Here is a 24,039-nt window from a genome sequence, read left to right as displayed (position 1 = left end):
ATGTTTGCTCTGATTTTGGCACAAATGGAGTAAGGTTAGGTGCACATTAGGTTTGTTTTGTTTTACCTTTTTAAAGAAAGCATTTTAAGAAGAAAGAAACACAGCTAAGGGGAATGGAAACTGTATTTAAGCAATGGGGGAGATGCCTGTGCCAAATGGCTAAGGATGGTATCGTACACCACGAAAATTAGTACAGTAGGTTATTTTGCTATTGGTTTGATAGGAGTCAGGTTGCACCACAAGACTTTAACTTAAGCAGATGTGTCCTTTGATGCGGGATGGGAATACCCTGGTGTATATATGGTGTTGTTTGTTGTTGCAACCTGGACTTGAGATCTCCATGCTTCCTTGGAAGCAAACCTTATAGGATTTAATCTCAAGGGCTCTGGAGCCAATTCACACAATCATATTAGCATGTCATGAAATCATAGAACCTGAAGGAGTGTCTCCACCACCATCGTTCAGCCCGGACACTGAGATCCAGCGCCGAGGGCCTTCTGGCAGTTCCCTCATTGCGAGAAGTGAGGTTACAGGGAACCAGACAGAAGGCCTTCTTGGTAGTGGCGCCCACCCTTCAGATGTGAAGGAAATAAGCAGCTATCCTATCTTTAAAAGACATCTGAAGGCAGCCATGTTTAGGGAAGTTTTTAATACTTAATGCTGTACTGTTTTTAACATTTGATTGGGAGCTGCCCAGAGTGGCTGGAGAGACTCAGCCAGATGGGCGGGGTATAAATAATAAATTATTATTATTATTATTGAATCACAGAACTGTAGAGTTGGAAGGGACCCCAAGTAATGCAGGAATCTCAGCCAAAGCATCCACAACAGAGAAAGGGTTCTGTTGAATGGATCATTGCAGATCTCACCATGGAGCTGTTTTACTACTGCCCCATTAAGGCATCCATGGAGGTCTCACATCATTGCACATGGGAAAGCACTAGGTACCAACTGGACTCCAGGTCCACCTGGGGCCCCACGGCTGGAACATTTCTTCAAGCTGCCTTATACTGAATCACACCATTGGTCCATTCAGCAGCCCTTGGACCTTCTACCTGTAAAACATATATAAAGGTAATGGGACCCCTGACCATTAGGTCCAGTCGTGACCGACTCTGGGGTTGTGGCGCTCATCTCGCTTTATTGGCCGAGGGAGCCAGCGTACAGCTTCCGGGTCATGTGGCCAGCATGACTAAGCCACTTCTGCCGAAACCAGAGCAGCACACGGAAACGCCATTTACCTTCCCGCTGGAGCGGTACCTATTTATCTACTTGCACTTTGAGGTGCTTTCGAACTGCTAGGTTAGCAGGAGCAGGGACCGAACAACAGGAGCTTACCCCGTTGCGGGGATTCGAACCACCGACTTTCTGATCAGCAAGTCCTTGGCTCCCTAAAACCACCCGCCACCCGTGTCCCTAAAACATATATACTCTACCATTAAACTATGGTCATGTCCCATTGCTTGTGTGGGGAAGGTGTTCACATGTGGGTGATCAACATGCAATACTGCACATACCACAATGATCTACAATACTGCACATACCACAATGGCTGTGTGTGTGTCCAGTCCCCCAACCTCATGCAGAGGTGAAAGTTCAAATAGCTAGAGTTTCCATGTGATCCTAGTTGAATTTCACACACACACACCCCAACAGTGATCCCATGGAAGACAACAAGTGTCTGAATGAGACCTGGGTGTTTGCTGCATAATTCAATACACTTTGGGAAGCTGGGCAGTGATGACCAATTACATGATCCTGTCACCCTCAGATGATTCCTGAAGTGACTTCCACATCTTAACATGCTAGATTCAGTCATGTTACTTGATCTGATTCTAGTGGATTGAAAACAGAACCCACTAACTCTGGAGCAACTGCTCTGTTTCAGATAGCTGTAGATTAACATACTTCTGAGCAAACATACAAAGTTTGTGAATTTTTATTCATCCACATTTGATTTAAGTGACTATTAGTTGCAGGTGGGGAACTTAGGGCTGGTTATAATTATGTCCAAAGATGTCTCATGATTTCCTAGCAGAGGGATTTCAGCAAGGATTATCCCAGTATTTGTTTATTACTGTATTTTAAAATTCTTGTTGGTTTTTTTTAATCTTTTGAATATTCTATTACTGTACTTTACTTTCTATTCTGGTTTATTGTTTAGTTATACTGCATTTCATATTTTTATACAGTGGTGCCTCAGGTTACAAATGCTTCGGGTTACAAATGCTTCAGATTACAGACTCCGCTAACCTAGAAGTAGTGCCTCGGGTTAAGAGCTTTGCTTCAGGATGAGAACAGAAATTGTGCGGTAGTGGCGCAGCAGCAGTGGGAGGCCCCATTAGCTAAAGTGGTACCTCAGGTTAAGAACTGTTTCAGGTTAAGAACGGATCTCCAGAATGAATTAAGTTCTTAACTAGAGGTACCACTGTATTGTATTGTCTGATGGAGTTGGTTTTAAACACACATTATAAGCAGCTTTTTGGAGAAAGCTCCTGAAAATGCAGAGTATACATATTTAAATAAGCAAAACAAAGCACAATGACTCAGTGAATCCATAAAGAAAATGATTACTAAGCCTACTTGAGGTGTGAGAGCTCTTTCCAGCATAATTTGTGCTTCTGTTTATATATGCATTTCAACCAAGTAATGCTACAATTCAACAGAGATACACTGAGGCTGCAAGAAGTGAGATTTTAACTTGCTTTCAGATCGTACACTTCCTGCCTTTATGCAAAACATGCAAGGAAGTCCTGTAGGGGAATTAAAAGGCTCCAATTTTACATTGTACAGTAAGGTGACGTCTTACATAATGAGGGTAAGCTTTTTTAAAAAAGATGAAGAAGTTGAAGTACTCAAATCCTGAAAGACAAATCCCCATGCCTTTTCTCAGTCACCTTTTGCAGGCTGAATGGAATGTTACCATATATAAAATGAAAACCAAAAAGGGAGTGTAAAACACAGAACAAATAAGGAAGAAAAATACTTACTGCAAGGGCTTTTGACAGTTTGGTTCTATAATTGTTCAGAACAATGGTAACAAAATCTTGCTGAGGTACATAGGCATAGCTGCCATGAAGGTAAACTCCATATAAGATCTCAATATAAGGAAAAAAGAAAATTCAAGTATGCACTGACCAAAACTCCCATGTTGTTGTTGTTACATTTATATCCTGCCTTCCCTTCAAAAACTGCATACATGGTTTTCCTCTTTTCCATTTATCAACTGAACAACCCTGTAAGGTAGGTTAGGTGGAGAGACAGTGACTGGCCCAAGTTCACCAGGTGAACTTCATGAATGAATGAAGATCTGAGCCCTAGTCTCCCAGGTCATTGTCTCTCATTTAGGCTTGCAGATTATCTCCTGATACATTTTTGTAATTTTCTCTCAAGATCAAATCAATACTATTTTGATCCATTGTCGTGGGGCCTCTAAAAGTCGTGGGGCCCATAGGCTACTCTGCCTATTTGCTAATCCAGCACTGTTTGCCTTGCATATGGCAGCTGATGCTAGATCTGCGCTGTTTCTCTCTTTCCATATAAACTATTTATTTTTAAACTGCATTAACATACCTCCTTTTGTCCAATGAGCTCACAGTTCATGCTTTCCCCCATGGAAAAAAATCATTCATGCCATACTGAAGTAATATCATCATACAGCATTTTTTCATTCTTATGTATAAACAGATATTTGATCTTAAAACCATGTAAAGGACAAACAGACTTCATTTTCAGCAGTTCACAGAAGTGTCATTGACTAAAACTTCAAAAGAGTTAACACCAGAAAAATGTTGTTAGTTTAAAAAAAATGATTTTAAATTTGCCAAACTAACAAAAAGTATAGGTTTTGGCAATCCAATGATTCTAAAGGTTACTTTCTAAATTCGGATGTATTAATCATGCTGCAGTGTAGTTCTCTCTCACCCCACAAATATTCCTGTATTTTAATGTCCTATTATTACCTCAGGTTGCACTTACCTTTGCTGTGTTCCAGACCAGCATTCGTTCATGTGCTATGCGGGGAAATATTTCCCTACATGTGTGTCAATCAGTATTTTACATTGTTCAGTGTGTTTTGGGCTTCCGGATCAGTTGACGGAAGGTAAATTAACTTATTCCATTTCATTCTGAAGGCTTTAGGGAGATCTGAGCTGGATTGTTTACTAAGGTCATGGAAGAGGCTGACCCACAATTTGTGAGCCATCAGCTCCATTATCCTGAGACAGACAAAAAAATCCTCATTACAATGAGTATAAAGCATAGTGTATTTCTTGCATTTAAACTGTAAACACAGAAAAACCGGGTGTGACAGATTGACTTAAAAAGAGGTCATATTGGTGGACAATTTGAGGACAGGGAAGAAATAACTGTCTGTTTTGTCAAGACACACTTGTGGCTCCAAATCCAAATGAGCGCTGTAGGAAAATAGCGCTTGTTAAATGTCCACAGGGATAATATAGAAGCGGCAGAAATTGAGTGGCTGGCGCCCATTATTGGAAAACATGTCTTACACTCATTTTCTTCATCCCTTGAGATAGAATATGGAGAGAGAAAGAAGAAGGAAAAAAAAACTTTGACTATTTCTTTCTCTCTCTCCTGGCGCAAAGCCATTCAGAAACTCCTGCAGCATAGAAGCATTACAGAGATAGTGTTACCCTGGAAATATAAATTATTATTAATTTATTCAACTTTTGGCCACTGTTAACCAAATTAGACAAAAACCACCACACCTCCCTCCCTCACTTTCTTTTGCTAAGTAGATATTCTCTCTGGGATTAGCACAAGGCCACCACATTCAAAACTTAGGTCATTTACATATAATTCTGCAAACTTCCAGTGGCCCATGACAGTCTTTGTGGCTCAAATGTTGTTCTTGATCTCAACACCCCCTGCCCCAATTTTCATTTCACAGAGGAGGATAAACCCTGCTTTAGATTTACAATGGCTTTGGGATAAAAGTCTTGTCCCCTTGTTTCACACACACACACACACACACACACACACACACACACCCCTCAGATATTTCCCTGACCCTCTGAACCTCCTGTCTCCATCTCTAGCCCTGAAATGCCTCCGCTCATTTCAGCCTTCTGCGATAAAGACTGAGAATTACTTTGGAAGTAGTTTCAATTTCCTTCCATTAAGGACAATAATGTTAGTCTTGGCCAGAGAAGTATCTGGAGGCAGAGTTAAGAGTTCAGTGTGTCTCCCTCCCATCTTGTCTTCCCACAATGTGTCGATTCATGCCGCCTCCCCTTCTGATGCACTCTCCTTTTAAGTAAGTTGTATAGTGCTGGTTTCCAGGAGCCCTCAACAAAACACAGAGAAAACTTCCCAGTGGTTTGGGCTGGAGGTGATCCATTGTTGCGTCTCTGAAAGGGGCAATCTCTTGTTCCTTGGGCTTCATCCTTGATTGGGCAAGAATAAAAATAATCATCCCCATGAAATCAAAGGTTCTCTCTGCCCATGGGAGTAAGGAACAAAGCTGCTTGCTAGGACCAGGCCTCAGTCTCCTTGAATTTGTCTTAACTGCTGGAGGAGCCTTACAGTCAGCATGGGTCTACCCAGTGACCGGCAGCCTTCTTAATACAGAGGTCACTTGTGCTTTCAAGCGTTATTGAACAAACAAACCCCTCATGGCTAGAGACCCTTCAGCCTGGACTGCCCCAGGACCATGCAACAGGGTGAAGTGAGAGACAGAGACCAGGCAAGAGCCAATGGGAAGGTGGCAGGCAGGATTCAAAGACAAATAATAATAATAATAATGCAATATGGACAGAGGGCTTTGCACACTCTTCCCATACTCCCAAATGTCTTCTTTCAGCAGTCAAAAACATGTGCTGTCCAATACCAGCTGCAAGTCATGTAATGGCATCAAGCAGGTCCCTAGCTGCACAAAACCCCAGAGAGCTAGGTATACCTTCACTTGATATAACACAATAGCATTCTCATTACTCATGGCAGAGGTGGTTTTAGGGTAGTACAACTGGTGTGGCACACTGTGCACCGGCACTGGGGGTGGGGTGGGGGGACAGCGCTGCAACAGTGATGTAGGACAGAGCACAAGAGGCAGGGAGGGAGCTGGATTTTAGTGTCGCCCAAGGCGCCACGGAAATTTGAGGTCCCCAAATCTGCCACTGAACACAGCTTGCTTGTTCTTTCATAGCAGGAAAGAACAATTTATTATAATTTACACAAGCACTTGCACAGCTGTGCACAGGACCGCGTTGTGGTTGACTCCTGCATATAGACAACTAAGGCACACCCCTCCCAATACATGTACCCTCTTCAAAATGATAGGCAGTTTTCACAGAAAGACTGAAAAGCTGTTCTGTGGGTTTGGGGTTTTTCTTTTTAAAAAACAAACCAACCAGGTAGCTGTGTTAGTCTTCTGTTGAGGCAAAAACAGCAAAAACACCTTATTATAGTAGACCTTTTTGCAGGCATGAGTCCATTTCAAAAGCTTATGCCAGAAGAATTTTTTTAGTCATAAAAATGCCACAAGGCTCATTTTTCCTGCTTCCTGCAACAGACTAACAACACAGTCCTCCTAACAATGTCTACTTAACAATGTTAAGTCTTATTTAGTGCAGTGTGTCTAACTCCCAGGTAAATGGGCTAGGACTGCAGCCTAACACAGCGAACCCTCTGGAAATGTTTTGTTTTTAAATGAGCTTCTCACCCTTCTAGTATTCTCACAGTATTTTCATAGTATTCTATGAAAATAATTCCCATATATTTTGGAAAGGGTGAATTTATTTGAAGAGCATTTCATCCTCTTGTCAGACAGGTGCTCATGTTAGCTTTCATGTTGAAACAATATTATTTTGTTGCTTTTAGTGGGGTGTGGGTTTTTGGTTTGCTTTTTGGGAGAAACTTTTATGAGACCGTGGTAACACTGCTTATCTGTTGCTGCTTGTTGATGCACACCTGTCAAAGTTCACTTCTGTGCAGCAACATAATACCTATGCCGTTGTGCACAAGTTCATCTTAGGTTTTTATTTCTGGGTGTGTGCTTTTTCCTTTTTATTTTTAAAGGATCCGTGGCCCTTGAGCCAAGACAATGTAGAAGTGAAAAGATGCAGCAGAGTCCCTGTGGTGGGCTCAACTTAAAGAGTCCTGCAGGGTTAAAGGGGAGAATGTTCAGATTCATCCAAGACCTGAGAAACTTGACATATGTAACCCTTACATGCATTGCGTATAGAAGCCAGAAAATAAAGGTGCCCCCCTAATGAGGTTTTTTTGCGGTTGGGTGAGCGGAAGGGGCTGCTTCAGAAGACTAATAACTGAAAAACCTTCCAGGGCTTTTGTCCGGAGCAATGGCAGGCACTTTCCATCCCTTTTGAGGAAGGGGTGGAAGGGGGAAAAAAGGCAGCCTTTGGGGAGCCTCCACGAGAGATGTGGGTTTTAAGGGCGACCTAGGTCATACAGAACTAATCAAGCGAAAACAATAATAAAATTATCCTGACAGTCAGCAAGTATCTGAGAGGACTTTATCAGGAAAAAAGAAAGAAAATGGGGGGGGGGAAGAAATGGGGAAAGAAAGAAAGAAAGAAAACTCACTTGGAGCAAATCCGCAAGGTGTCATTGTGCAAATGGGGAGGGCGGGAGGATTAAATTATTTATTCATTGTTAATTTATTTATTTATGTATGTGTAAACGACTTAGCTGCTGCAGGTGCTCAGAGGCGTTTATGAAAAGGCCCAGTTTGAGAGCCAAGGAGAGAATATTGGTCCATTTAACTCATTATTTCCTTTAAGGCGATCAAAACATTGACTTTTATATAGAAGATAGAGACTGGGTTGGGGTGGGTGGGGACACATGTGTGCCGAGACTCATGCAGGGTCTAAGCAACCTTAAGAAGGAAAGCATTTATCTCGCATTCAGGAACTGCAGGGTAGGGAGGCGGGAAAGAGAGAGGAGGCTCAGTGGTGGAGTTTAATGTCCTGCAAATTAGCAAATGAATGCTTATGTCAATAAGCAAAAGAAAAAAGAGAAAAAGGGGGGGGGGAGAGAACCACTAGTTTGTTTAAACTATTAAAAGAAAGCGTCTTGGCAATATGCAGAAAATGTGTTGTTGTTGCTGCTTTTCTTCCTATTCTTTAGTAAAGAACAGCTACAGTTTTTACTTAAGACGCTTGTCCTCATGTGATCTTGAACATAGATGACATATTTCCAGGGCTGAAACCTAAGAAGCATCCACTGGCTGTTCTTGGGAACATGCTTGCTATTTAAGAGGCTGAATCCAACAAGTTAACAACAGGTCCCATCCTGTACCCACCTAAAGGTGAAAGAGGACCAGAAGCCTAAAGCGGCCCTGCCATTAGCGTCCCATCGTATTTCCAGAAGGATCTAGATATGTGGGTGCAGAGTGCAGCTATTTTGTTTTCCTGCTATGTTTATGGTATTTCAAAGTGTCATCTCATGTTTCTGTGACCCAGCAGAGCATGCCGCAGTGGGGATGCTGTGTAGGACATGACCCTGGGAGGGAGAGGAACAAGGCATCTCAGCATGGAAGGGGTGAGGAGGCACAAGGCAAGAAGTCAAGTCTCTCAGAAAAAGCATCATCGCATCAAGTTAATGCCTGGTGAGGAGGGGATCCTGCTGCTTTTGTGTACTTCTCTAAAGAAAGACAGGAAGCCCAGAGAATTATGTGCCACAAGAGACTCTTAATTAAGCAGCAGAACAGGATATTGCTGAATAAGGAGGTGCTAATTAGATATGCCTCACCAAAGCAAAGCTGGAAAGCAGTGCTGTTGTGTTCTGTAGCAGCAGGGCAAGGAAAACTGCTATTGTACCTCAGGGACTAATTGGCTTACTGTGGCACAAGCTTTCCTAGACAACTGCCTGCTTCAACAGTTAAAAGGAACCGCAGATGTAAGCAACCTAAGGACCGTGGGTTGATTTCAGGTGGTTTTTCCAGCCCCCTTGTAAAATGGCCACCCCTACCACTTTCTCTGAGGTAATAGTGGTGTGTTATCATATGGGATGCGGGTGGCGCTGTGGTCTAAACTGTTGTGACGTGGGGTTTGTGATTTCAGCTCTCTTGACATAATATGCTGGAGACAGTTCTCTAGTAACACTTCTTTATTAAAGCAAACAAGACTGAAACCTGAGGAGGGGAGAGCTACATTTATAGGGACAGGGAACTAGCTAGAAAGGATACATTTTGGAGGGAACAATATCAGGCAATCACAGTCCTGCTTTTGGAGGAAACCAATAAGACAGAGGATCCAAATACAGCAGCTTCAATGAACCAATAGTAGCTGTACCCTCTGGAACCAAAAGGCAGTTACTTTACCTTAATGCAAATACAGACAATAATAATACAGATATAAAATCCTTTGACTCAATACACAACATAAACCACAGAAAGCACTGTTTAAAAGCACATTAAAGTGCAAGTAGATAAACAAGTACTGCTCCGTCAGGAAGGTAAAAGGCGTTTCTGTGCGCTGCTCTGGTTTACCAAAAGCGGCTTGTCATGCTGGCCACATGACCCAGAAGCTGTCTGTGGACAAACGCCGGCTCCCTCGGCCTATAAAGCGAGATGAGCACGCAACCCCAGAGTCATCCGCGACTGGACCTAACAGTCAGGGGTACCTGGCAGCAGGGAGAGAAGCAATACAGAGAAAAGCCTTTGCAGGCCCTGGGACCCACATTGCCAACCACTGAAGAAAGGGACTAAAAAGGTAAAGTGTATGGAACGTGGTTAATGTTGACAGTTACTGGTATAACACAAGGAGTTATATGCTGGCAGTAGCTTGCCCTCACCTAGCCAGGGCGAAACCAACAAGGCTGGGAGGTTGCCTGCTAATGATGGGGTTACACTCCCTCTGAAGGACATAGCTTGTGGGTACTCCTGGACAGGGTGCCAACTTGAATAAAATATGGGGAGGAGGGACAGGTAAGCCCTGCCCTGCATAATTGATCACATGATGCGACACATGCACACCATTTGAATGGCAATGCCCATTAATGTTTTTGTGGGCAGGCCCCTCAAATATTTTATGGGCGGGGGCCAAAGGGTCCTCAGCCCCTAGGAGTTGGCTCCTATGCTCCTGGATCCTCTACTGTCACTTGAGGCTCAGGTGGCCTCAGTGGCATGGAGTGCCTTCCATCAGCTTCAGCTGATGGCCCAGCTACACTCCTATCTACAAATAGGGGTAGGGACAGATAGCTCAATTTCTGTAGTTTATTATCCAGTAAGCTCTAGGTTGGATTACTGCAACACGTTAAATGCAGGGCCCCTCTGAAGATGGTTTAGCTGGTCAGAGTTCAGCGGCCAGGTTGCTCACTGGGCCAAAACTGTTTGAGCACATTACACCGATCCTGGCCTGACAGCACTGGCTGCTAATCAGCTTCTGGGCCCAATTCAAAGCGCTAGTGTTGACCTATAAAGCCTTAAGTGGTTCAGGACCTCAAGGACTGCCTCTCCCCATATAAACCATCCCATACTCTGTGTTCATTACCTTCTTCATGTGCCTCCTCCTTGTGAGGTCTGGAGGGTGGCAACACAAGAACAGGCCTGCTCTATAGTGGCTCCCCATTTGCGGAATGCTCTCCCCAGGGAGATTTGTCTGGCGCCTTCATTATATATATTTTAGGTGCCAGGTGGAAAAGTTCCTCTTCAACCAGGCCCTTGGCTGATTAATATTCTACTGCATTTTAAATGTGTTTGTTGGAAGGGGGAGGGTTTATTGTTTTGCTGCTTTGTTTTAATTATTTGCTTGTTTTTATCCTGTATTTTATTTATGTGAAATGCCCTGAGATCTTAAGATGAAGGGCAGTATATCAAACAAACAAACAAACAAACAAACAAACAAACAAACAAACAAACAAGGCTAGTTCCACATACAGAGCATTGCAGAAATCCAGCCTTGAGGTTACCAGCATGTGTTCAAGCTATCCCAGTCGAGAAACAGCATGCAACCACAAAATATACTGCTGAGCTATAGCTTATTATATGGACCCCCTTCCTTATGCTTTGCCATAGAAGTTCCAGCAAGTTGGCCACCTTCTGGTATTATTTTGGTATTGCAGGTGAGTGCTAGGGCAATGGCGTCCGTTTTCTCAAAAACCTGACCAAAATACCCACACATTTACAATGATTCCTATTTAGGAACAACGATCCAATTTTTCTGGTACCTGTTCTTGGCAAAACACTGTCTCAATTTTTCTCAGGGAGGCAGAGTTTGTGCAGGCCTCTCTTACCGCACTGCATCTGCCAATCTTTGGTGTTCAGCCCTCCTTCCTCAGGTCTCTCGAAGGCACGTTACCAATTGCGGGGCAAAGGCACCTCGACTGTAGTGCATATACATAGGAACGCATGCACCTAAGCACTAAGACATCACAGGCTGCCATTCCAACATAGCTGTTTCATTTTAACTATTAAATATAATACAGTGGTACCTCTGGTTACAAACTTAATTCGTTCCGGAGGTCTGTTCTTAACCTGAAACCGTTCTTAACCTGAGGTACCACATTAGCTAATGGGGCCTCCCATTGCTGCCAGTGTGTGATTTCTGTTCTCATCCTGAGGTAAAGTTCTCAACCCGAGGTACTACTTCCGGGTTAGCGGAGTCTGTAACCCAAAGTGTTTGTAACCTGATGTGTTTGTAACCCGAGGTACCACTGTATAGGAAGCAGAAGGATATGTTGTGGCTGGCCACTGCAGTAAAAAAGAATGCAAGGAGGCGGCTGATGTGGCTCCCTCCACTGGGCCAGCTGCTCCTCTACCTAATGGGAGGGATGGCCCTTTCCCCGCCACCCTCAAACTCTGACAAGTGTAACTTTTCACATATTCAGGTGGAGGCTTGTTTCGTGGCTTACTGACAGCCTATGAGCTTTCACAGCTAAGCGATGCTGAACCACGGCGTGGGCTGGGCCTGGTTGCCTTGACAGAAGCAGAAGCGCAGCTGCTTCCGTGCTTTGCTATGTCACATGCTATAAGTGGACAGTGGCACTCAGGGTGGGCAAAGTTTCTATTAATTTAAAAATATCAGCAGACAAATAAAGTGAAAGAAATGGAAGGGTGGGGGGAGAAAAAGGTGACAGAAACTGAACAAAATATATAGGTATATAAGTAATGCTGTTATTCACGCAAGCATACAATTATTAACGAGTCATTTTAATTCTTATAAATGCATTCCAAGGATCGTTATGCGTCTAAAAGCAACCCGTTCACATGTTGCAAGATTTGTCATATCTTCTATTCATTGATCAAGGGGTGGGGGTGTAGTGTTCTCTTTCCAGTGAGTCAATATCAATCTTTTGGCAGATGTAAGGGCACGGAAAGTCTCTCTATGATGACCCACATAACTGGTATGTGGTTTAGGATAATATTATCATTTGACAACTTTAATTCCCCTCCCCCCAAAATAGTATTTATACATCCTAATGCTTTTATCCAAAAATGTGTAAGTGTTGGACATTGCATAAACGTATGTTTCAAGAAGCAAAATGTGAGCAAAGATGATGACCTCATTGACCGGGGGCTGCCAACATGGGACTGACAGGCTCCCTGGACAGCTTGCAATATGGATTCCTTTTGATGGCTTATGCTCAGACATACACTAGCAGGAATCAAAATATTTGCTAATGTTAAGGTCAAATGATTTGGCATGAGAGAAGGCCAGCTCCCAACTGCAGCACTTTTAATAGACCTACTATATTTGGAGACTTGTTGGGCAGGCTGAAATTTCTGTAGCTCAGATTACTCTGTAAGAAGCCGACGGTAAGAAATATATTCCATATTGTCTGAAGGTCCTTCATACTTACATTTTGGGAGAACTCTAAAGAATCAAGCTGAGAAAACGTATGCTAAAAGAGCTAGATTCTCCCGTTTATTTGGGATGGAAATATCAAAATGTGCCATTCTTTGCACATTTGCTTGGGTGTAAGCCCCACAGGACTCACTGTGACATATGTATGAGTCAATTAGGCTGCCCAAAGAAGTAAAATAATTTCCTAGCAGCATAGAATAACCACTTCAAAACTGAGGGGATAGGAATCATGTTTTGTGTCTAAACGAGATTTTGCTAAACTGAATTCATTACCCCGGATATTGTTTTGGGTTTTTGTGGTCGCTCAGAAGACATGGCCATCGTTACAATAAATGAATAGATTCATTTTGCAATGCATGTTAATTTGACATCTTGTACCCTTTTTGAAAAGCCAAGTTTAGGACACTGATCGATACACCCACCCACAAAACACATCACACCCTCGCGCCATATGGATTCAACTTTCCTATATATGAACATAATAACATGAGAAGAGCCTGCTGGACCAAGCCAATGGTCTAGAATCATGTTCTCACGTGAGCCAGCCAAATGCCTGTGAGAAACACACAAGCACAATTTGAGTGCAGCCTCCTTGATAGACTTTAAACTGACAACTTAAGAATTCCACAGAATTGTATGCCCGAGAGGGTTAAAGAAGAAGCACTGCGCCCTCTGCAGGCTTAGACAAAGAACTGGCTTCTTTTCATCAATATTTTATCATGCTTATAAAAGAACTTGGCTTTAAAGGTGCTATTTTAGTTTCCTTTGTTAAAAATATGCCTCTTTTCCTCAAAGCTCCCATTATTTGTTTGTTTATTATTATTTTTTAAAAAATATTGTGAATGCAACAGAAAAAGCAATTTAAATGTAAAATAGTAATAATAACTATAATTTTAAAACAGCAGCAACAAGAAGAATAAACCATCACCAGCTGACATTAAAAATGAGAATATTCCATCAATCCTGATTTCAGTGTATAAAGTAATGTGCACTATCCAAATATCTGAACAGGTATTTCAACAAAATTGAGATTAAAAACCAGGTGTTCATACGTAAAAATGCCCCTTATATATTAAAATATTTCTGGCTAGGCAGAGTTCTAGCTATGCATTTAAACAGTTCTTTTGCCTCAGCCCCACCCCTCTGCAAGGACACTGAGTTGAAGTTGATAAATTGTCAGAGTTAAATGTATAAATTAAAGATTCAGGTATGCACATGGAGTATCTATTGTTTTGAGTTGTTAGACAGCCAGTGTATAGGTTTTTAATTTCCCATGAAAACGTGTGCATTGAAAGGGGGGCTCAAATTCTCGCCTGCCCCTCATAAATATATATTTGAATTGTGGAGGGAATGGACAAGGAAAAAAACAGCACTTCTCATTTATTAGCAGGGAAAGGACTGGACAGATAGCATGGCCCGCTTTTCTGTTCAGGCCTGACTTTCTAACCTAGGTCTACAGCTGCTGTGACCGGGGTCAAGTGATATGTCACTCTGTCAGATCACACAGAGAGGCAGTGGCTCTTCCCGGATTAGAACTCAGCCACATGGCCCCTCTGAAAAGATTTCTAAGAAGTGCCAGAGCTGACTGTCCACTGCTTAAACCTTATGCTAAAAGGTTTTAGACATCTCAGTCAAAAGGTATTGTAAATATGGGGACAAAGCGTGTAAATTCTTAACTGTGGGACCTGCATAGGAGAGAGCCAGACTTCTGATCTTCGATAATTAAACTGGGTAATAAAAGCTATACTATGGAAATATGAGTTCAATTTTATACTGGTCCACAAGCGCCAAAACGTCTGTTGCTAATGAGCTCAGATATGTCACCTTTGCAGTAACAGTTTTGTCTTAAAAAGCAGGTGGTTATGATGTGGCATTATAGCCGAATTCAGATTTGCTTCTCCAACCTTTTGTCATCGTGGTGCAACTCCCCATATCCACCTCCACCCCATTTTATTGTATACAACGCTAGGTTTCTTATTCCTTTGGACATCCGTTAATTATGGTGTCTTACAAAAACTCCACACCTAGAAATAGTGAAAGGGCTGCAAGTCTAGGAAGTCCATGGCTCAAAACTCACCGCCAGCAGGAGGTCCAGCTTTGGCAGTCTTATTTCTGCAAAATGAAGATGATAAATACTGACTTACTTTACAGAGCTGTCGAAAGGATTACTGGGGAGAGTCCAGCTAGGAGGCTCCTCAGAGACATCTGGTTGCCCACTGTGAAAACAGGATACTGAACCAGAATAGGTCATTGGCCTGATCCAAAATGACTGCTATTTTCCAAGAGTTTCACTGTCCTTCTCTCTTTTAAAAGGCTTGGTTTGTGGTGATTTGCATGTGAACTGGCAAAGTGATTTTGACTTGCCTGGTAAGAAACAATGATGGTCTGTGAGGCAACTGTGACATGGAAGGTGAAGCCCTATCCCTGTCCCCCCCTGAATTTCTTGCTTGAACTGCTACCATCACCTGCCCTGCATACCTGGAACCCTTAACAAATTCCACAAATTAGCAGTTTGCGAGAGGGATCAAGAGACTGGATTTGTCCTTCTTCAGTTCCTTCTCTCCCTGATCAGTGGGAGTGCACTATGTGTTGGCTACTTCCCCCTCCACCATTACATGATCTGCAGTGTGGTTATTTCCACCCATTCCTTTTCTTTTGTCTTTGGAATTTGTGTAGCTTTAAAAAACAACATGCTGGCCACATGACCTGGAAGCTGACAAACGCTGGCTCCCTTGGCCTATAGAGTGAGATGAGCGCCACAATCCCAGAGTCGTCCATGACTGGACCTAACAGTCAGGGGTACCTGTACCCTTACTTTAAAAAACAAACCAATTTTTGTTTCAGTGCTAAAGTGCAAGTGCAGTTGTCATCATCTTCATCTTCATCATCATCATCATCCTTTTTTTTTTTTTTTTTTTTTTTTTTTGCTTGGCTTATATTTCTGTCACATGTGATTAAGGTTTTAAATAAGAATTTTAGGTTATATTTTAGTGATCAAGATTTAATATATATTTTTAACTGCCGCTATATCTGAATTGTCTCTGTTATACCCAATTGCAATTCAGTGTATTCCTGTTGTGTTTTATGATTTTCTGGATATTGTAAGTGAGCTGGAACTGGACTGTAACTGTAATAATAAAATTCTATTTCTGTCACATGAAGCTTGGGCCTTGTGTGGTTCATACATGGGAGTGGGCAACTGAAGCACATTGGGGTGGCATGAATTCTGTCATAGCCTCTATTTCTGTTCATACCAGGAAAGAATTAGTGAAAGAGACATCAGCTAGCATCTCGCAAGCTATCTCTGCTTGCATCCAGAGAAAGCAAGATACACAAAAATGGGGCTATTATGAGGGCCAGAGAGAGAGCAGATTAGGCCCTTAGGCCTCTAGCTGCCTGTGCCCATATCCATACCCTACATCTAAAGAACCATTATATGACTTTAACAGTCATTGCTTCCCCCACAGAACTGTGGGAACCGTTGCTTGTTAAGGGGACAAAGCTACAATTTCCAAAGCGATTTAACAATCAATCTCCCTTCCCAAGGAACTCTAGAAATTTAGCTCTGCGAGGGAAATAGGGGTTTTCTAATAACTTTCAGCACTCTTAGAAAAGTACAGTCCCCAGGAGTCTTTGGGGGAAGATAGGACTGCTATAGTATAATGGGGTTTTAATTGTATGGTGTGAATGTGGCCTACTCTAAAGTGCCACATAGCTGCCATTTACTGCAATGATTACTATTCTTTTTATTAGTATCACATAGCTTCCAACATTCCTCAGATGAAAACAGGGACACCCTATTTCATCATCATCATCATCACCCTGCCCACCTGACTGGGTTGCCCCAGCCACTCTGGGCAGCTTCCAACATATATAAAAATATAATTAAACATTAAACATTTTCCGTATACAGGGCTCCCTTCAGATGGCTCAGGGGGGTCAGATAACTCCATACCCTCCAACATTTCTCTGATAAAAAGGGATGTCCTAAGGAAAAGTGGGACATTCTGGGATCAAATCAGAAACCGGGACAGCTTCTGTAAATCCAGGACTGTCCCTGGAAAATAGGGACACTTGGAGGGCCTGGTATCATCCACAAGCCATTCCTATACCAGATTCACCAGAATGTGCTAAATGAGCACAAGGTTAAGTATACCATGAGAGTCACAATTAGCCCAAAGGAGAGACTCCTAGCATTTCATTAAAGAGGCTTAAGTAATCTTTGTTTTAAATCAGCGCTCATGGGAACATAAAAACTTCATTGCCTGCAGTGTACATTCAGTTTATCTCCTGAATTCTAAATTCTGCATTAACAGCAGTCATGTAAAAGTGTTAGAGAGATTCAAATTAGTTTTTGGGTGTGTCTTTTGAAAACATTCTCACATCCAGTAACAAAATCCAGCTAGAAACTCCCCAGATCCCCTCCACACTGGCGAGAGCCAGTGTGGTGCAGTGGTTAAGAGCGGTAGTCTTGTAATCTGGGGAACCGGGTTCGAGTCTCCGCTCCTCCACCTGCAGCTCCTGGGTGACCTTGGGCCAGTCACACTTCTCTGAAGTCTCTCAGCCCCACTCACCTCACAGAGTGTTTGTTGTGGGGGAGGAAGGGAAAGGAGAATGTTAGCCGCTTTGAGACTCCTGAAGGGGAGTGAAAGGCGGGATATCAAATCCAAACTCTTCTTCTTCTTCTTCTTCTTTCTTTTGCTGGAAGGCGTGATCAGTGTTGGCATCTGATTGCTGGGTGCATCTCACTGGATCAGGGCCTTTGAGGTGATGTCAGATGATATGAAGTTTCAACCTTGATCAGTTTTTTGCACAAGGAAACCATTGAGTGATGTAACATGTAGCCATTGAGTGATGTTACATTTACTTAATTTTTGTGTAGCCTGCCATAGAAAAACTGAAGCTGGTACTTGTGTTTTGATGCATATATTCCTTTCTATGTATCACATTGATTCATTAGGTGCTTTAGATAAGGTCCTATCTCTCAGTCACAATAATCCCATTGATAAAGTGGGAATAGTAACACTCTGTCTCATATGGGATATTGAGGAAATGACAGGGAAATGTTTTTTATCTTCACTGAGTTTGGGGGATAGGGCTGGCTGTAGATAAAAATTAATTAATGATCAAAGGAGTCAATGTCATCACAAAACAAAAGTTTATAATAGCACTAAAGTAACAAGATCTTCATTGGGGAAATGTTGGACTGAAAATTTCAGAGTCGTTATGGCTCCATTGGAATCAGGACTAACCAGTAACCATTCTTAGTGAAGCATATAGATATAAATATTAGATAATAAATATAGACAAAGAAAGAAAGATATAGGACAAATGTGTAAAAGCACCCATATCAGAAAAATAACTTGCACAGTAAAAGAAAGGTAAATAAAATGTATAGACAATTAACGGACGAAGCCTTTTGCAATATATGTTGCTTGAGAAACCAACAATTCCATGGAGACCAGAAAGCATTTGACACATTTTGACCCCAAAGGCGGCATTCCAAATCTTTTCAAGAGTGTCCTATGAGAAGCAGCTTGTATGACTTGGACCAAACTAACTTTTAAACTGTTACCTAAGTGGCAAACATGAATAATTGTCTGTTTTTCATAGATCAGAAATACCTAGGATAGAGACGTTCTTTAAGTTTATTGCAGGGTCTACTCAAGCACATGCTTAGGCAACTGTGAACAGGGCCTGCTTACTTAACTGCAAAACTGCTGTTTATTCACAGACCTGACATTTCCTTTTCCAAATGTTGGACTCAGATGACAGCAGGCACTTCATTGTTTGCTTGTTATTTTTAAAAGTGGATGATTGTCATAAAGCCTACATAGAAGTACTTTCTGTCCTAAGTCTATTTATGGTTTTATTCCCACCTGCCACATTTATTTCCCACTACAGTAATTTCCTCTACTGGCCATGTATCTGCACCCAATATTTGCATCATAGCTGTTGTTAAAGTAGGTTGTTTTCTAACCATGGTTTACTAGGCAAAACTGTTAATATTTAGCATTTCAGCCTCCAAGAGTGTTGTCTGAACATACACAATTTCAAGGCAGTTATGTGTAGCGAGAAACTAGCCAAGCCAGCATAGGAGCACATCGAGCTTGGGCACCCAGCAGCAAGCATGCCTTGCGTTGCCAAAGAAAATAAGAAAAGGCTGAGCAATAGACAGACAGACAGAATAAATGTGCTTTTTCTCATGCAAAAGGATAAAAAAAAAATTAGATGCAAACTTTACATTTAAAACTGCATTGTTCCCCTTTTAATCTGGCCACCATCCGAGTGGTGATCTGGATGTTAGAGAAGAGATGAATGGGAGACATTGGCAGGGATTGGAGCTTGCGGATGAATGTGGAAATGTAGAATGGATGTTTCTTTTTTCTGGCTTTGAGTTGACTGTTGTTTCTGTCTGTTTTTGAGAACTGATCCAAGGGACAGGGAAGTCAGTGTGGGCGCCTCTAAGGAAGGCCCTCCTCTACAGCTGCAGCTCAGCGGATTAGGAAGCTTCATCCACAAGGCAACATTACACAAGTAGCCTTTGAACAAAAGTCATAGATACTATTAATGATATGGTAATCCTTAATCGAGCTACCTCCCAGTAGTGATTATACTGACATGGGAAGAATATCTAAGTCGTAAAAGCAGCCCATAACAACACTGCGCTATTGTTCGCCCCAAGCTTGACCACGACTAACTTTTACCAGCATCTCTAACGTCACCTTTCTCTCCCCCCCCTCACCATCACCACCCTGATCCTACTTATTTTTAAGATGGGCTTTTTTTCTCCCCCCCAAGTTCCCACACACATTTTGTACCGTCTCAAAATTCACACTGCCAAACGCGTCAAGCGATCATTTCCATCCGAGACCAAAGACCACACAAAGGTTAGTTCTGTAGGTCCCAGTGAAGATGTTTTAATTGGCTGACAAAAGGCACAGTGGATCATTTGACTTGTAAATCCTCTCTCTCTCTCTCTCTCTCTCTCTCTCTCTCTCTCTCTCTTTGAGATAACACAGCCGGAATTAGACAAGTCTGGTGTTCACTGTAGTGCTGCACCCAATATTCTCCAGCAAATATTTTTTGACATGAAATGAAGGACTTCAGGAGGCTACAGCCAATATGTTTCTGGACCCATTGTTTGCATTTTTTTGCACCTGTTCATAACCAATTTGAAGCCCCTCTTGGTTGCTACTACAGTATCAATTCTCCTCCCACCCAAATACATTCTCTTTTTCTGAGACTCCAATCCCAGTGATCCCCTTCTGGAGTTTAAAGTTATCTGGAGAGTACCTCTTACAGATACTCCTGCATGCTGAGGGAGAAGAGTGGGGACCAGAGATCAGGTGACACCCATATTTGGAATGTCCTCCTTTGGCCTATATTGCTTATTGCTACTCCTTTGAATTTTGCAGTGTCATCCTATATCTTTCTACTCTGAAGTAAATCCTGCTGAGTTCAATGTGATCTTGGTCCCAGATAAATGCATATAGGATTACAACCTTAGACTCCAGGTAAAGAGAGTTTTCTTTGGCCAGAGCTTTTGACCTTTTTTTGTTGCTTTGTATTGTGATACTAATATAATTTAAATGTGTTGCTGCTTTTGAATTTGTGCCGCTCCACCCATTCTCAAAACCAAAATCTTTGGAGAAAAAAAATATTTTTGTGGAGAGAATTAAATCTGCCCTTGTAGAAACCAGCTTTGCTACAATTCCACAGAAGCATTTCAGTCCCACACTTTCTAAATGTGGCATCAATGTGAGTGTCTGCATGCAACTAGGAATATTCAGTGTTGCTTAAATAAATGAAGAAAAATGAGAGAAGGCTGCCTGGGAACCATATGATGACCTGTACCAGGATAACATTGGGACAGGCTGCGCAATTGATTTGTCGATTGCTAAGTCAGTGTTTCAGTTCTGCCATATGAATCCAAGTTTTGGCATTTACATAAAATACCTTCACCAGTCACAGGTCTGCATCCTAATGATAAATACAGTAATGGAATGCTTTATTTGGCTTTTAAGTTCCATGTTAAACCAATATTGTTGGCTATTTTATTTTGAAAAGTAAAACTTTTGAAAAAATACAAAAATCTAATGGTGCATGGATACTAGAAGAATCCTCAAGTTAGTTTCGTCCCCATAAAAGGTTAAGACACATGCAATCACTAGTAGTTTGTGATAGAACTATGATGGATAAGTCTTATCAAATGGGGAGTGGAACATAAACCTAACCCATTGCAAACATTATGGGTTTGTATGTGGGCAGACACAATATCCACCACTCTTGTTTTTACAAGCATTTAGAAGCTTCAAGGGAAATTGAGAAAGAATGAATTCTCATTCACTCAGAACTCTGGACTTATCTCCTAGGGAAGACTCAATATGCACACCCTTCCCCAACATATAACCTGCCCATTATAACAGAACCAACACTAGGAACGCAGATCTAAGCAGTCAGACACAGAAACACCTTCAATAAAAAAGCTTCACTAAAAAAGTATGTCTTACAAACCTTTTGAAAAAGTTGTTCACTTGTCACACTTGCAAACATATTCCCAGTTCAAACAAGAACATTTTCACACATGAGACTAACAACCACAACATTTGAGCCACTTTCACATTCTTTCTGCCATCTGTGAGTATTTTCAAAACTTGACAAGTTGGAATAAAAATTGCAAGTGCCTTGTAGCCCGTATAGGTTTTACCTCCATGGTAAGGACCAAATTTAAGCCTAGGTTGATTCAACTCTCAAGTGTGAAAACGCTTGAGCTCTTGTGTGTGAAAATGCCCTGAATGTCAAACTTTGTTCAGTACTTAAACACCAATTAAGCTGTCACTGAATGAGGCAAATTGCATTTCCTGAAAATATTAAATGCTATAAAATGCAACACGGCCAGATAGCCTGAACCTGCTCTTGTGGATTATTGCAAAGCTTCTCTAGCGAACAGAAATTGATTGACATATGACAAATTCAAAAAGTCGAGGCTGTAAATTGTGAATCAAACATGGGTATGAACTGGGGAAATTTGACATTTCCATCTTCATCAAGAGGGATTCTGTCAAGTAGAAGCTCAAACTCTTCATCAGTAATCTGCACGCCAAACTTGGAACAAACAGCAGTTCGCTGCAGTCACTCATGGAGTTCACATTTGGGTCAGCGGAACCTACAATACCCCAAGCATATGGCTGCCATTAACTCTTTGTTACAGCTTCGGTCCCCAAGATCAAGAGCAGCACGTGAATATCAGAGGTTAATCAGGGTTTTGATCGCTTCAGCTTTCTCTGAGAAAGAAATTCTGCCACAGAAATCCCTCCATTGGTGGTGCACAGAAATAGAAATACCGGCATACTGAGCGATGTGTGATTGTCCCCTTTGAAAAGTTATTCATTACACTAAAACACTGGTATCGCTGAAACTAGTTAACTCTGAAAAGGCCTTTTCTTTGGACTGTTTAGCATGAAAGAAAATGTAGAGAAAATGTGAGAGGGCTTCTTTTTTCTTCTTTTTTTCAAGGTTGCAAAAAGCTTCTTACTGCCTTTTCGCAAAGCATTTTCATAATGGCCTTCAATACATTTTGCATACAAATATTTTTAAAGCGCCTGTGTTTATTCACAGGCAAGAAAGTGTTTTCATAAAAACATAATCCATGAAATACCGGCATAAATAGGAATGACTTCAGCGATAATAATGAACAAGGCATTCATTCTCCATTTTGCAGAGCTGATAAGGCAGGGCTGACTTCTGGAGAGCTGGGGAAGACAGGCTTCCTTAGGGGAAAGCCAATGAAAGGGTTTACTTGTGCAATGTGGATTTGTCGTTTTGGTCCCACCATTCCCCTTTCCCTGCTGATCCATATAAATCAACAACCGGAATAAACTTCCTTTCATATGCATGACATTTAAAACATTTTTTTTAAGTGAAGTCACGAAAGGAACTTCTTCATTTTTTGTTTGACCTTGTTTACAACCATCTGCCCAGATTGCTTCCCCCCATAGCTGTCAACGTTTCCCTTTTTAAAAGGGAAATTCCCTTATTCCCAATAGGATTCCTCGCAAGAAAAGGGAAAAGTTGACAGCTATGCTTCCCCCCCCATCAAGTCTATTAAACAGTTAGGAGGAGATAAACAGTTGCTTCATCTATGTGCTGCTTCCACGAATTGGCTATGCTTATTTATTTGATTGGTTTCACAGATTTCTAAACTGCTTCTAAACTCTCAAACTGTTGTACAATGAGATGAAATGAGATAACACACAAAAGATGCAGGACCTTTCCAGTTGGCCATTTTATTAATGATTTGTGATTATGATGGTATCAGAGCAATTATACATGATCCAGCTATTAATGCTGTTTCAGCTTGCAAAGGTTTTAGGGTGTGCATACTGCTTTGTTTCTAATCAGTATATGTCCCTTAACTTCCTTGCGGAAATCATGTAAGTTTTTGTAACACAAATAACATTGAGGGAGCATTGCAGAAAAACTAATAGGGTGAAACTATGTGTGGACACCACCCATGCACTATTATTGCATTGATGCAAAATTGCAGAAGCAGTGGCTTGGGGGTCCCATAGACTTAAAAAAAAAAACAAGATAAAAAAGATACAGACTATAAAATCAATAAAAACCCATTTCTAAAATTTGTACAATTGTACAAACCAATGTTGTTGGTGTATTTATATACAGTGGTACCTCGGGTTAAGTACTTAATTCGTTCCGGAGGTCCGTACTTAACCTGAAACTGTTCTTAACCTGAAGCACCACTTTAGCTAATGGGGGCCTCCTGCTGCTGCTGCGCCACCGGAGCACAATTTCTGTTCTCATCCTGAAGCAAAGTTCTTAACCTGAGGTACTATTTCTGGGTTAGCGGAGTCTGTAACCTGAAGCGTATGTAACCCGAGGGACCACTGTAATGCCTTTGTATCTGAGTTTTTGGTTCACCTTTTTTAAAGATGATGCAGAATTGTTGGGAGAGGTCTGTGGATTAGCCACCCAGAAACATTTGGTGGGGTTTGAGGATTAGCCACTCCTGCTAGGCAAATACCTAGTTATTGTTATTGTTTTTATTTGTTTGTACCCCACCCATCTGACTGGGTTAACCCAGTCAGATGGGTGGCTTCCAACATATATAAAAACATAACACAAAATTAAACTTTTAAAAACTTCCCTTCAGATGTCTTCTAAAGGTTGTATAGTTACTTATCTGCTTGACATTTGATGGGAGGGTGTTCCACAGGGTTGGCACCACTGTCAA

At 41.7% G+C, this 24,039-nt stretch overlaps 1 long non-coding RNA gene across 1 annotated transcript in view; it reads right to left on the bottom strand.

The window, feature by feature from the left end:
• Positions 1-5,393: 5,393 nt before the first annotated feature.
• LOC310852558 overlaps positions 5,394-24,039 on the bottom strand; it is a 30,824-nt gene continuing 12,178 nt past the window's right edge. Inside the window, exons 3-4 of the long non-coding RNA XR_014568261.1 lie at positions 14,930-15,001; positions 5,394-5,408 (exon numbers count right to left, since the gene is read on the bottom strand). This is a non-coding gene — a long non-coding RNA (uncharacterized lncRNA). The remainder of the gene's footprint in view (positions 5,409-14,929; positions 15,002-24,039) is intronic.

The sequence above is a fragment of the Podarcis gaigeae genome (genome assembly GCF_964106915.1).
Source record: "Podarcis gaigeae genome assembly, chromosome: 9".
In the NCBI taxonomy this organism is placed as follows: domain Eukaryota; kingdom Metazoa; phylum Chordata; class Lepidosauria; order Squamata; family Lacertidae; genus Podarcis; species Podarcis gaigeae.
The sequence above is the reverse complement of the archived record's forward strand: the minus strand, read 5'-3'. Positions and strand labels throughout refer to the sequence as shown.